Source organism: Balaenoptera borealis, assembly GCF_965194805.1.
Source record: "Balaenoptera borealis genome assembly, chromosome: 5".
NCBI lineage: Eukaryota > Metazoa > Chordata > Mammalia > Artiodactyla > Balaenopteridae > Balaenoptera > Balaenoptera borealis.
Genome location: NC_138862.1, coordinates 64,410,846 through 64,423,828, shown reverse-complemented (window position 1 = coordinate 64,423,828; position 12,983 = coordinate 64,410,846). Strand labels below are relative to the sequence as shown.

Below are 12,983 nucleotides of genomic sequence, written 5' to 3'. Positions count from 1 at the left end.
TCTCTTCAATATTTTATTTTATTTCATTTTTTTGCCTTTTGGTATGTCTTGTGATTTTTTTTCTTGATAACCAGACAAGAGGTAAGAGGAGTAAGAGGAGCTGCCTGTAAACAGGCCACTAGTAGTATGATGGTGAGGTTTGTGGGGAGGGAAGGCATTTTATAGTCCTTTGACTAGATCTCAGTCTTTTAGGGAGCCTATGCCTCTAGCCTGTGAACTTAACAGGTGTTTCTCAGGGGTTTTTTTTCTCCCTCCTTAGGTAGGAGAGGTTGGCTAGAATGGGCTGGAGTTGAGTATTTCCCTTCCCCAGCAGGTTAGACCCAGTTTAACTAGTTTCTTCTGAGGGCAGGCCTTGTTAAGAAGAACAGAGTGCTCTGGAGTATTTCAAGATGGTTCCTTTTCCCTTCCCCCTGCAGGAAGCAGGAGAGGACTTTTCTCTGATATTTACTGTAGGAAACTAGTCAAGCTCCTGGAGGTAAATCTTACAATATTGTGGGTCCCCCAAGACTAGATCCCTTGAAGTTTTTAACTCTCAGAGCTGACTGCCCTGAGCCTCCAGCGATTCATCGATCACAGCCAAGGCTTTCCTTCCACGGCACTGGCTCCTGCGGGGTTGCAGCTAGTGATTCTCTAGTAAGCCATGCCTCCCTGTATTGATCTATCTCTCCAGTCTTAGGAACAGCAGTTTGTCCTGTGTCCTCCCCTCTCTTGAGAATTCAAGGAGAGTTGTTGATTTTTCAGCTTCTTCAGCTTTTCATTTGTTGTTAGGGGAGAGTAACAACTTCCAAGTTTCTTATATGTGTCTTAATACACATCTTTTTAGCTAGTATTAAGTTCACTAAACAATTTTCCCCTGAGGGCAGGCCTGGTAGGAAGAACTGAGTGCTCTGGCATATTTCAAAATGATATTTTTTGCCTGTCAGAAGCAGGAGGGTGTTTTCTCTGATATTTAATACTGTCAGAATTTGGTCAGACTCCTTACCTGGAGGTACATCTCACAATATTGTCGGAGCCCCCCATGACTGGTTTCCTCTTGATGTTTTTAACTCTCAGAGTTGCCCTCACTCTATCTCCAGCAATTTATCAATTATAGTTCAGCTTTTTCTATCCCAGCACTGCTTCCACAGGCAGTTTCTCCTTGTAGGTCTCTGCTCCAGTAATCTGGTAATCAACAACTCCTTGTATTCAGCTATCTGTTTCTCTAATCTTGGGAGCAGTGGTTTGCCCTGTGTCCTCCCCTATTTCATGGATTCAAGAAGAATCATGTTCAACTTTTTACTTGTTAGGATGGAGTGATGACTTCCAAGTTCCCTTACATGCAGAACTAGAAATAAGAAGTCCCCATAATTAGGATTTTAATTTCCATTTTGCTGATGACTAATGATTTGAATATTTCTTCACATACTTATTTTTCATTCACATAGTTCTATTTTGAAATGCCTGTTCAAATATTTGCCATCTTTATTGCATTGTGTGTATTTCTATTGTTTTAATATATCTATCACATATGTGTGTAAACCTGTAATATATATTAGATATTAGACACATTAGTTATATAGTTATCTATATACATAAATATATCAATATACGTGTATAGGTATATCTATTTATGTATATAGATATGTTAGATGCATATAGACATATTAGATAGATAGATATATCTCTTGGAAACCTGTTCTCAGATATTTTGAAAATATTTTTTTCTTAGATTGTGGCTTGCCTGTTTGTTTTCTTCATAGTGACATTTGAAAACAAACATTTAAAATGTTGATAAAATCTAATTTGTCTCTATTTTATTTTATAAAATCTTCTGTGTCATGGAAATTTCTTATAAAATGAGGTACATAGGTACCCTACGACCCAACAATTGCACTCATGGGTATTTGTCCAAAAGAAGTAAAAACATGTCCACAAAAACGTTCAAAGCTGCTTTTCATAATAGCCAAAATTTGGAAATAATCCAAATATGTATCATCAGGAGAATAGATAAACTGTGGTATATGCATACAATGGGAGACCTGCTCACCATTTAAAAAAAAATACTGATGCAGCCAAGAATTTTGATGAACCTTAAAAATCATGTTCAGTGAAAGAAACTTTACACATTAGAGTATGTACTGTATTAATTAGTCCATTTAAGTAAAGTTCTGTAATGGGCAGAAATTAATATATGGTGAAAAAATAAAAGCAGTGTTTTAAAAGTAAAGTTCTATAAGTCAAAAATTAATATATGTTAAAAAAAAATAAACACAGAGTTTTCTCTGAAGTGTTGGAAATAGAAACTGACTGTAAAGAGGTATGAGGGAGTTTTCTGGGGTGACAGAAATGCCTTATAGCTTGACAGGTGTTTGGATAACAGATCTAAACGTTCGTCAAAACTCATTAATGGCTTGTATATTTCACTATAGGTTAAATTACCTAAAATAAAGCAAAAATAACTCTAAACAAATACTGAATTCTAGTTAATGATATAAATACTAAACTGTTTAATGCTGATGTATCCTAATGTCTGAAACTTACTTGAAACACTTCAAAAAGTGAGATGAACTTACAGATGAATAGATAAATTGATAAACAGATCAATTGATAAATTAAAGTTTTGGATGAATAGATAAATGAACAGGTATATGGTAAAGCTTATCTAGCAAAATGTTGAGAATAATAAAATCTCAGTGGTGGATAAATGGATGTTTACTGTATAATCCTTTCAACTCTTCTGTACATTCAATAACGTATAATAAAATGCTGGGGAAAAATGCTCTTCCCATTGCAAATTATAAAAAAATAAAAAGAAAACCACTTTTTTCAACATTTCTAGACAAAAAGGAAAGTGAAAACCATAAATGCAAATTTTAATAAAATAATGTAATCCTTACATATCAGAATCTATTTTTTACACCGTTTTTCAGAGGAACCTTAAATATCTATATCAGTTGAAATGTATAATTAAAAATAAGTTTCTTAATTTCCCAACTCAAAACTCCAAAAGTGTACAAAACATTAAAAAATAAAAATTAAGGAAAGACTTATTAAAATAAAAAGAAAAATTAATGAGGCAGAAATAATAAAAATTTTAAAATAATATTAAATCCAAAAAGTTATTTTTTAAAAAGTTACAGATGAGCCGGTTTGCAGGGCAGAAGTTGAGACACAGATGTAGAGAACGAACATATGGACACCAAGAGGGGAAAACCGCAGGGGGGTGGGGATGGTGCTGTGCTGAATTGGGCGATTGGGATTGACATGTATACACTGATGTGTATAAAATTGATGACTAATAAGAACCTGCTGTATAAAAAACAAAAACAAAAACAAAACAACAAAAAAGAAAAATCCTTTTTGTAGTCTGAATAGTTTCTTTCAAAAAAGATATCTGAACTCATTGTAAGGGCAAACCAATAGGTAAGTATTCTGGTGTAAAACTTTAAAGTCCACGTTAGTGATCTCTTCATTGAATATCCAATTTAGTGAGGAAAACTGTATCAAAAATAGATAACAATGAAGAGAAAATTAAAAGTTTGGAAAAAAATCAATGTAGAGGAAATGTATAAGAAGTTTCATTACTGGATCAGGAAAGGTCACTCGGTTCAAAATGACGTTTTGTAGAAAAACTGAAAGTTGCTCAAATTGGTTCAAGGGCGGCAGCGGCTCCAGAGCAGTAGCAGCATCACCAGGTCCCCGGTGGAGGTGCTCCTACAGGTCTTGTTGCTGGAGCAGCGGAGGTTCGGTTCTCACCGCGGGGTCGGGACCCTCCGGTCCATGTTAGTCTTTGGAGATCTCCCTCATCCCCCTCAGCTTCGGGAAAATGGCTCAAGCGAGTAAGCCTGCGATGAAGAAAACTTCAACATCTGTTCCTTTGGAGAGGAATAAGAAAGAAAAGGAACAATTCTGTAAACTCTTTATTGGTGGCTTAAGCTCTGAAACCATGGAAGAAAGTCTGAGGAACTACTACAAGCAAGGGGAAAACCTTACAGACTGTGTGTTAATAAGGCATCCTGCCAGCCAAAAACCAGGAAGATTTGGTTTTGTCACGTTTTCATCCATGGCTGAGGTGGATGTTGCCATGGCTGCCAGACCTCATTCCATTGATGGGAAAACGGTTGCGCCCAAACGTGCTGTCCCAGGAGAGGACTATGGAAAGCCGGGGGCTCTTGTCACTGTGAAGAAGCTGTTTGTTGGTGGAATTGAAGAAGATACTGAGGAGCATCATCTTAGAGATTACTTTGAGAAATATGGAAAAATCGATGCTATTGAGATAATTACTGCTAGGGAGTCTGGAAAGAAAAGAGGCTTTGGATTTGTTACTTTTAATGACCATGATCCCATAGATAAGCTTGTGTTGCAGAAAGACCATAGCATCAATGGTCATCATGCAGAAGTAAGAAAGGCCTTGTCTCGACCTAAAATGCAGGGAGTCCAAAGTTCTAGAAGTGGAAGAGGAGGCAACGTCGGTTTTGGAGACTCTCCTGGTGGTGGTGGAAATGTTGGAGCAGGACCAGGATGAGGAAGGAAATTTGGACGGGGAGCTGATGGATATAGAAGAGGACATACACTTGGGGATGGCTATCATGGGTGTGGAGGAGGATCTGGAGGTGGCAATTTGGGGGTTAGCCCTGGTTATGGAGGGGGATGAGGAGGATACGGTGGTAGAGGATCTCGGTATGGCGACCTGGATGGGGGATCCAGAGGTGGTTTTGACAGCTATGGAAGAAGAAATTATGGAAGTCGTAATTACAATGATTTGGGAAATTATAAGCAGAAACCTTCTAAGTACGATTTACTGAAGAGTGGAAAACTGAGTGGTATAGCCGGAACGTGGGAGGATCATACGGTGGAGGAAACTCTGGTCTAGGAGGCGGTGGAAGACATGGGCGTTATGCAGAGACCAGCTGATACTGAGCTTCTATTTGCCGTGGGCTTGACTGTATAAATAGGAGACGTTGAGAGCCCAGAGGTAACAGAAGAGCTTTAGGTTATCGAAATAATGGTGTTCAGGAAACTCTTATCTGTCATGCATAAATATGCAGTGATATGGCAGAAGACACCAGAGCAGGTACAGAGAGCCATTTTGTGAGTAGACTTGATTATGTAAGAACAATACCTTCCTGTGGAGGAAAGATTGTATGAAAAAATGCTTTTGAGACCATTTCTTAGCTTTTGAATTGTTGTCTCTCCAGTGGTCTCTGTAAGAATGTGGAAGCATCCCCTTTGATAATGTTAAATTTCAAAGTTTTGGATGATATTTGAATCCTTTTTCAAGATTTTTCGCAAAATTTTGAAAAGCTATTAGCTAGAATCATGGTGTAATGAGACACAACATCATTCTTCTAAAGAAAATTAGTTCATCTGTAGAGTTAAGAAACTGTTATACCTTTAAGATTTAATAAAATAATTCTAAAGGTAAAACAGTAGTAGTTTGTCCTCTTTGATAATTTTGCACTTTTAGTTGTTACCTTTTAAATATTTTTCTTGTTTTATGATATCAGAGTTTGCAGGGTAGTGATATGACTTACATACATTATGAAATGATTACCAGAAAAAAGTTTTTCTTCTTGCGATGAATATTGGTAGGATTTACTGCCTTAACAACTTTGATATACATCCTACAGCTGTGCTAATTTTGGTCATCCTGTACCTTACATCTTTTGTAATGTTGAGTAACTTGTCATGTACCTATTGGTCATTTGTTTGTCTTTTTTGGATAAATGTCTATTCAGTTCCTTAGTCCATATTATAGTTTGATTATTTGCTATTATGGTAAAAAAAAAAAAGTTATTTTTTAAAAAGGTAACAAAAATAGACATGTAACCTAATAAAGAAAGCAATAAATCACATATATACAAAATAAGTAACTACAAGAAAAAATAGCTAGAGAGACAGAGAAATAATAAATGTCATAGCAGAATACTTTGTGTAACTCTATGCAGATACATTGTAAACTTAGTAAGAGATAAATTTTCTTAGGAACGTTCAATTAAGTAAAAATAATTCTATTGCAGAAAGAGGTGAAATAGACTAGTTTCACAGGAGAATAGTGAAAGATCAAAAAAAAAAATCCCCCAACAAAAGTACCCCGTCTAGGTGTTTCCAAAGGGGCATTGTATGAAATGGTTACCATCTAGATGATCCTAATGCTATATAAATTTTTCTTGAGCTTCAGAAGTGAACAAAAACTTTCACATTACTTCATGAGACAAATATAACATTAGTTCCTGAATCTGATGGTAGCAGAAAACAAAACAAGACAAAAAAACCCCCAAATATTCCTTGTGAACATTAATGTAAATATGCTAAATAAAATATTAGCAAACGGAATTGAACAGTTATATAGGAAAATAATACATTATGACCAAGTGAGATTTATTCTTAAAACGTAAGGATGTCTTAATATTTGCAAATCTATTAACATATATTTTCATATCAATGAAGACAATTTCTTCATATTAATTCCGGGGAGAAAAATCATAGTTACTCAGAAAGGCTTGACACAGTGGATACCCATTTATCTGATAATATTTAATGGAATAAGAACGCACACATGCACACACACACACATGCACATGATAGAAGCAATCATACTGAGATCAAGAACAAGGCATAGATGCCTATTTCCCCACTATTATTTAACATTGTGTGGGAATATAGACCAAATTGGAAAAGAAGAAGGAAAGCTACACCTATTTGCAAATATTTGACAGTATTCTGAAAATGCAAGGGAATAAGTTATGAAAAAAAACTCATATAATAAACATTCTATTAAGTAATAGGATATAAAAATTAACATAGAAAAACCAATAGCTTTCAACTGCACAAACAATAGCCAGTAAAAAAGATATAATAGGAAAGAATCCCTTTTAAACTGCAACAAAATATAAAAAAGGCTTAGGAAAAAACACGAAAGACACAAATGTAGATTTGCAAAAGCAAAAACATTCCTTGTTTTTGGGTTCAATATCATATGCATGTCATTTTTCTTTAAGTTAATATATGAGCCTAATGCAATTTCAATAAAAATTCACATAATTTAAATTTGTAGCTACAGAAGTTAATATGGAAAAATTCACGTGGAAAAGTAAACATGCAAGAATAATGATGAAATCTTGGAGAAGAGCATAGAGTGACAGGGCAGTGCATACTTATCAGATACTGAAACATATTATAAGCTTTCTATAATCAAAACAGTTATGTATTGGCATATTAATGGATGGAAAGAACAGTAGAACAGAATAGAAAGTTCTGAAATAAACCCAAATACAATAGGATAAAGATGACACCTTAGTCACTGTAGAAAATATTGGCTTATTAATAAATGCAACTGGCCATCTGCATAGTCATTTGGAAGAGTAATATCAAATTTATATTTCATAGATTACACAAAAGTGAACTCCAAAAGTATCAGAAGTCTAAATCTCTCTTTTTTTAAAGAAACCATATATGAAGTAGAAGAAAACATGAATACATTTCCTTATAATCTGCATAAAGGCAAAGCTTTCTACTTGAGTCTCAAAATCCTGATGCAATTTCTTTTATTAGACCGGTAAATATAAAACATAAAGAAGCAATTTTTACCTAGAAAATAAAGAGCCAAAAATATAATTAAAATATAAATTACAAACTGGGAGAAAATGTTTGTATAACATTTATCCTAAGAGCTAACTTCTGAAAAATATAAAGAATTATAAGAAATCAAGAAATAGCAAGTCCTTAAAAAAAGGAAAAAAATAAGGAGACAAAGACCTAGCAGCATAAGATATGAGAAAATGGTCTTTAAATTCTTGAAAAGATGTACAACTTCATCCATACTACTATAAATGTGATTAAAGCTACCTTGAATTAAAGCTTCATTTCTGATTAGATTGGGAAAATTTTAAAAGTTTGACTACACACTTTGTTATTGCTCAGACTGTGGGGAAATAGGTACTTTTTAATATTGATGCTAGAAATGTTAAATTGTATAACTCCTATGGGGGAAAATTTGGCAATATATAACAAAACTGCACACCCTTTGACCTAGAAATCAGTTCTAGAAATTTACCCTAAAGGTACGCCTTTAGTAACACACTCATACAAAATGCATTACTTACTCGTTATGACATTATTTATAGCAACAAATTATTGGAAAGTTACCTATATGTCCAATAATTGGTGATTAGGCTAATCAACAAAAGTATATCCACAGAATTAAATAATATACAAATATAAAAAGAATAAAAAAAACTCTAAGTGATATAGTTTAAGCAGAAATATGGTGTATATATCTGTGAAAAGAAAGAAGGGGAAATAAAAATGTGTATGTTTGTGTTTATGGAGATGTATCTACTTATTTTTGTAAAATAAACACAGGAAGGATAAACCAGAGAATGATTAAATTTGTTACCTACAGAAGATATGTAGAAACAGATTAGAAAAAATAGGAAAAAGAATGAAACTTTGTTGAGCATTTTTATATAGATTTGACTTGAACCATGTTATTATTTTCATATTCAAGAAATATTAATTCAACAAAGAACTGCAAAAACTCTAAAATTGAATGCAAATATGAGAAAATATATAATTGCATATCAAATTGATCATACTCTGACTATATTGCCAGTGGGATAAATTCCAAGGACAAAAGGAAATCTTGACCTTTAATACATTTAGTTAGTGGTGGTAGTATGGGTGTAGTAAGTCTGAAACTGTTTCTCAAACATTTTACAAGTGAACAAATAAGTACATATATTGGTATTGATGGTACAACATTCATTTCCAACTGTGGAAAAAGGAAGTTGTAAATGTGGAATGGGAGGAAAGGAAGAACACTATAAGTGTTTAATTGAAGTTATCAATATGAGTTAATGCTTTTTAAGATACATATTTCCTAGCTCTGTCCACTGATAAAACTAATAGCAATAGTACCTCAGTAACAGTGAGCATACTTAGCACCTAGATCTTGACTTCTATAAGTACCATTCTCTAAAAGGAGCCAGAGCTCCTTGGATAATGGCTGGCTCTGGGTCTGTGTCCAGGGAAACAAGGTGGGTCTGGTACATTTTGTTATGTCAGAGAGTAAAAGTTCTCAAAAGTTGATAGGAGTATTTCAAGAGGACATAAAATCTTGTTTGAAGAGGCTCCATTGGCTAAATTTAGGATAATTTGAGCCTCAAAAATAAATAATGATGGAAATGATTTATAATACATGGAAAAGGAATGAATCCATGAACTATAATAATACTAGCTAATTTTCAAAGGGCCAAGGAGGAAGGGAGTGAAGGAAAATCTCTTTTTTAATAGAAAAATGCCATCTAATAAATATTGGAGGAGTGATAAAACTGGAAAATCATCATTTTGCAACCAAAATTTTAGGAATTGATTTAGGGATCAATCTTCAATGGATGCTAAAACCATTGGGTTTAAGATTGTTGAGGAGCAGGATAGTTGCACGGTCTCAACATATTACCACAGAGATTAGTTATGAATTATAAAGGGAAAAGATAATTAATACTACAGAAGAGAAATTTGGTGAACTTGACCTTTACCAAATGATCAAATTTAATATCACTAGTAGCAGGACAAAATGACATCATCCATCTCCTGATATGATGTACTGAGAATGATACAAAACCACCTATGTAGTATTCTTGTTAAAGATGCTTAACCTGAATCTACTCATGAGGAAACAATCAAATCCATTCTGCAAACAAATGGCTTACTTTTCTCAAAAGTATCAGTGTCATGCAAGAGAAAAAAAGACAGTCTTGATTATAGTAGACTAGAGAGTTATAGCAATTAAATGCATTGATTGAGCCCTGGAGAGGAGGAAAAAGACATATGGAACATTATTGGAATAATAAGAGAAATTAGAATATGCACAAGATATGATAATAACAACAGATCAATAATAAATTTCTTTAATATAAGCATTGTATTACGATTATATAAGGGAACATCTTGGGTCTTAGGAGCTAAATGCTTAAATATTTAGAGATGGTAAAATGTTAAAAATTGGTGAATGTAAGTGAAGGATATAAAGGTGTTTGTTGTTATCTTTTAGCAAATTTTCTAAAATACAAAGTTGGAGGAAAAGAAAACACTAAAGGCCAAATTCCTAGACTGGACAATTTTTGTTTGTTTTGAAATTCAGGAAGAATATTAATCTGCCCTTGAAATTTAGAAAAGCAAATTGTTTTTCTGTGACATGCTGGTCCTTCAATATTATTGAGAACCAGGATAAAGATAAAAACCAGATATGATGTGAACAATTCTAAACAATGCCCTGGTGCTTGGAACTGACATTCTCTAAGCTGCAAATACTACATTCAGAGTATCATTTTGACGTGAGCCTTTCCTATTTCCAGAAGTGAATTATCTTCCTTAGAGAAGATGGACACCATTATGTGAGAAACCAAATGAGAGCATCAAGGATTAAATAAATGTGCTTTTATGGTGGTTGGTAGTGGTGGACTTGGTGGGAGAAATGAAGCGGTACAAATATCCCCCTTCATTTTTTGTTTGAGTTCTTTTTCCTGCCACTAGATTAGTGAGATGGAGAAGACCTTCTGTTTCAGAGATGCCCTCAGTTCTGGAGGGCTGAGTAAAATATTAAAGCAGGAGCTTTAAGCCTAGACCTTAATGGAAAGTGGTAAATAGGAGTGTGGCAGACATTGTAGATTGGCCCAAGTAACATCCTATCAGTGTTGGCCGTGTGACAGACTTCTGGCTAATGACATGCAAGTGGACATCTGCTAGTGCTGCTTCTTCTTTCTTCTTTATTTTTCTTGGCCAAATATGATATGATGGCAAGAGCCTCTGCAACCATCCTGCAACCACAATGAGAAGGCTAAATGGAGTCATCCCTGATTGCTGAGTTACTAAAACAATCCTGCAATCAACTACTTCTGGGCTTCTTATGTAGGAAAAATAAACTTATTTGTTTAAGCCACTATATTTGATTTATGATACAGTCCATCTCACCAGGGTAAGACCAGGAATTTGTGGCAAAAAACTCACATTGAATATGAAGAATTTAATTCAGCTTGAATGTCCCCTGTGTCATTGCCCTCAGAAACCTGTGTGACCAAATATAGTACACTGCCAGCCTTTAACAGGTATAAAATACCTTTAACGGGTATAAAATAAAAATTGCCCAAGGTAGAATTAATTGAGCTATGTCAGGTGAAAGGAAGAAGCAAAGACCCTGCAGAGGGAGAAAGGAGATAGTGTGGAATTTAACTTGGACCAGAGCTTCCCACATCAATCACTGGAATCACTAAAGTCTAGAAGGTGTTATGTGAGTCGGAGTGATGGTGAGAAAGTGGCCTCTGAAGAGTAAGGCTGAAGAGAGGATACATAGCATGGTCCAAGGTTCAGAAAGGGAGCTGTCAAGTAATTATCCGCAAATTATGCTGTTTTTGGTTGAGAATTTGAAGGGCTTTCTTCAGACTAGTCAATAAAATATTTAAAGTTATCATATGATAACTTGAAAATAATAATAAATCCTGATGAGGACAGCTGATCCTGAGACCTAACCAGTATTAAAGTTCTTGCCAAAGCAGCCCTGGCATTTGGCTTCATCACAAAGACAATCCTGTAGATGTGGAAGCATCTGCTCTCCAACTTACTGCTTATGTTAAAATGAAAGCTATTCAATAAAATATTTATGAGTATCTCTTCCACAGGTGACTGGATGGAAATAAAATGGCGAGAAAACAAATTTCTAATAAACATATGAATAGCCACTCAGTTGACCACTCTTTGACATGGACATCATTCATAATTCCTGATTCTTTTTCAATGTGTGCCTTCCTTGTCAGAAAATTGAAAACAAAATATTCTAGGTCTCTTAAGTGTCCAGAATAAACGAGTCCTATCAATATAGACAACAGCAATCAATTGGTGTGTTCTTCCTCTGTAAAAATTAGATTGTTAACTCAATCACTCATTAGTTAATCCATTGAACGAGTATTATGTACTTGATATTGTCATAGACTCTGTGGATAGATAAGCAAAATTGACCCTCTGAAAATTTATTTGTAGGTGATAAAAGGGAATGAAAAGGAGATTAAAAAAGAAAAACATGCTTATTTCTTTGTAACATGCATCAAGTTAGGCTAGTTGGATCTTTCCTTGCAGCCAATCTCAGTAGAGACTCATTTTTTTAAAAAAAAGTAATTAGGGACTTCCCTGGCGGTCCAGTGGTTAAGACTCTACACATCCACTGCAGGAGGCATGAGTTCAATCCCTGGTTGGGGAACGAAGATCCCGCATACCATAAGTAAATAAAAAAATTTTTTAAATTTGTAAAGGGATTTAAAAAAGTAAAAACAATTTGACCATTTAATAGTGTCTTTTGAAAAGACCAACAGATCACAAAACTTCTAAAATTCTAATTTCTTTGGCTCTTCAGGTCAAAACCTTTCATGAGTATTTCCTTTCACTCTATAAACTCGTAAAACAAACTGTCCCTTCACATTATATATGCTGAATCTGAATACCTTTTTCTTTCCACACAGCCTCAGTTCCTTATGGCATATCATCTTAGCCACTCTGGCTTCCTTTTTTATTGGGCAGTGTATCAAATGATGAGGTACTAGACATATTTTTGTCAGCATTTTATAAGCCTCTACAAAGAGAGACAAGATGTGTATTTATAATACCTTTTGCTCTTTGCCAACCAATTGTTAAGAATTTCCTTCTTGTTTGAGTGGCATTCATGTAGGATAATTCCAGGAATATTTCCAAATTCAGCTTTGTATTGCCCACCCAAGTTACTTAGAGAATTTGAATAGGGCCAGGTGAAGGCAGGTTGGCTTGCTCTTACTTTAAGCATGGCCTAGGTAAAGAATTACAGTTAAAACAAACAAAAACTAAAATTTGGTGACAAAAGTTTAATTAGGAGCAGTTTGAATCTTGACTATAAACCCTCTCAAAAAACTTCACAAAGGGTATTCCAATTACAGTGCTTCCCCAAACTTCTAGAAAGCCTCTCTTCCAATGGCTTGCTA

At 34.6% G+C, this 12,983-nt stretch overlaps 1 pseudogene across 1 annotated transcript; it reads left to right on the top strand.

Moving 5' to 3' along the window:
• Positions 1-519: 519 nt before the first annotated feature.
• LOC309630018 (heterogeneous nuclear ribonucleoproteins A2/B1 pseudogene) lies at positions 520-12,134 on the top strand (annotated as a pseudogene). The gene has a single exon. The product of its transcript is annotated as a heterogeneous nuclear ribonucleoproteins A2/B1 pseudogene (transcript).
• The last annotated feature ends 849 nt before the right edge of the window (positions 12,135-12,983 follow it).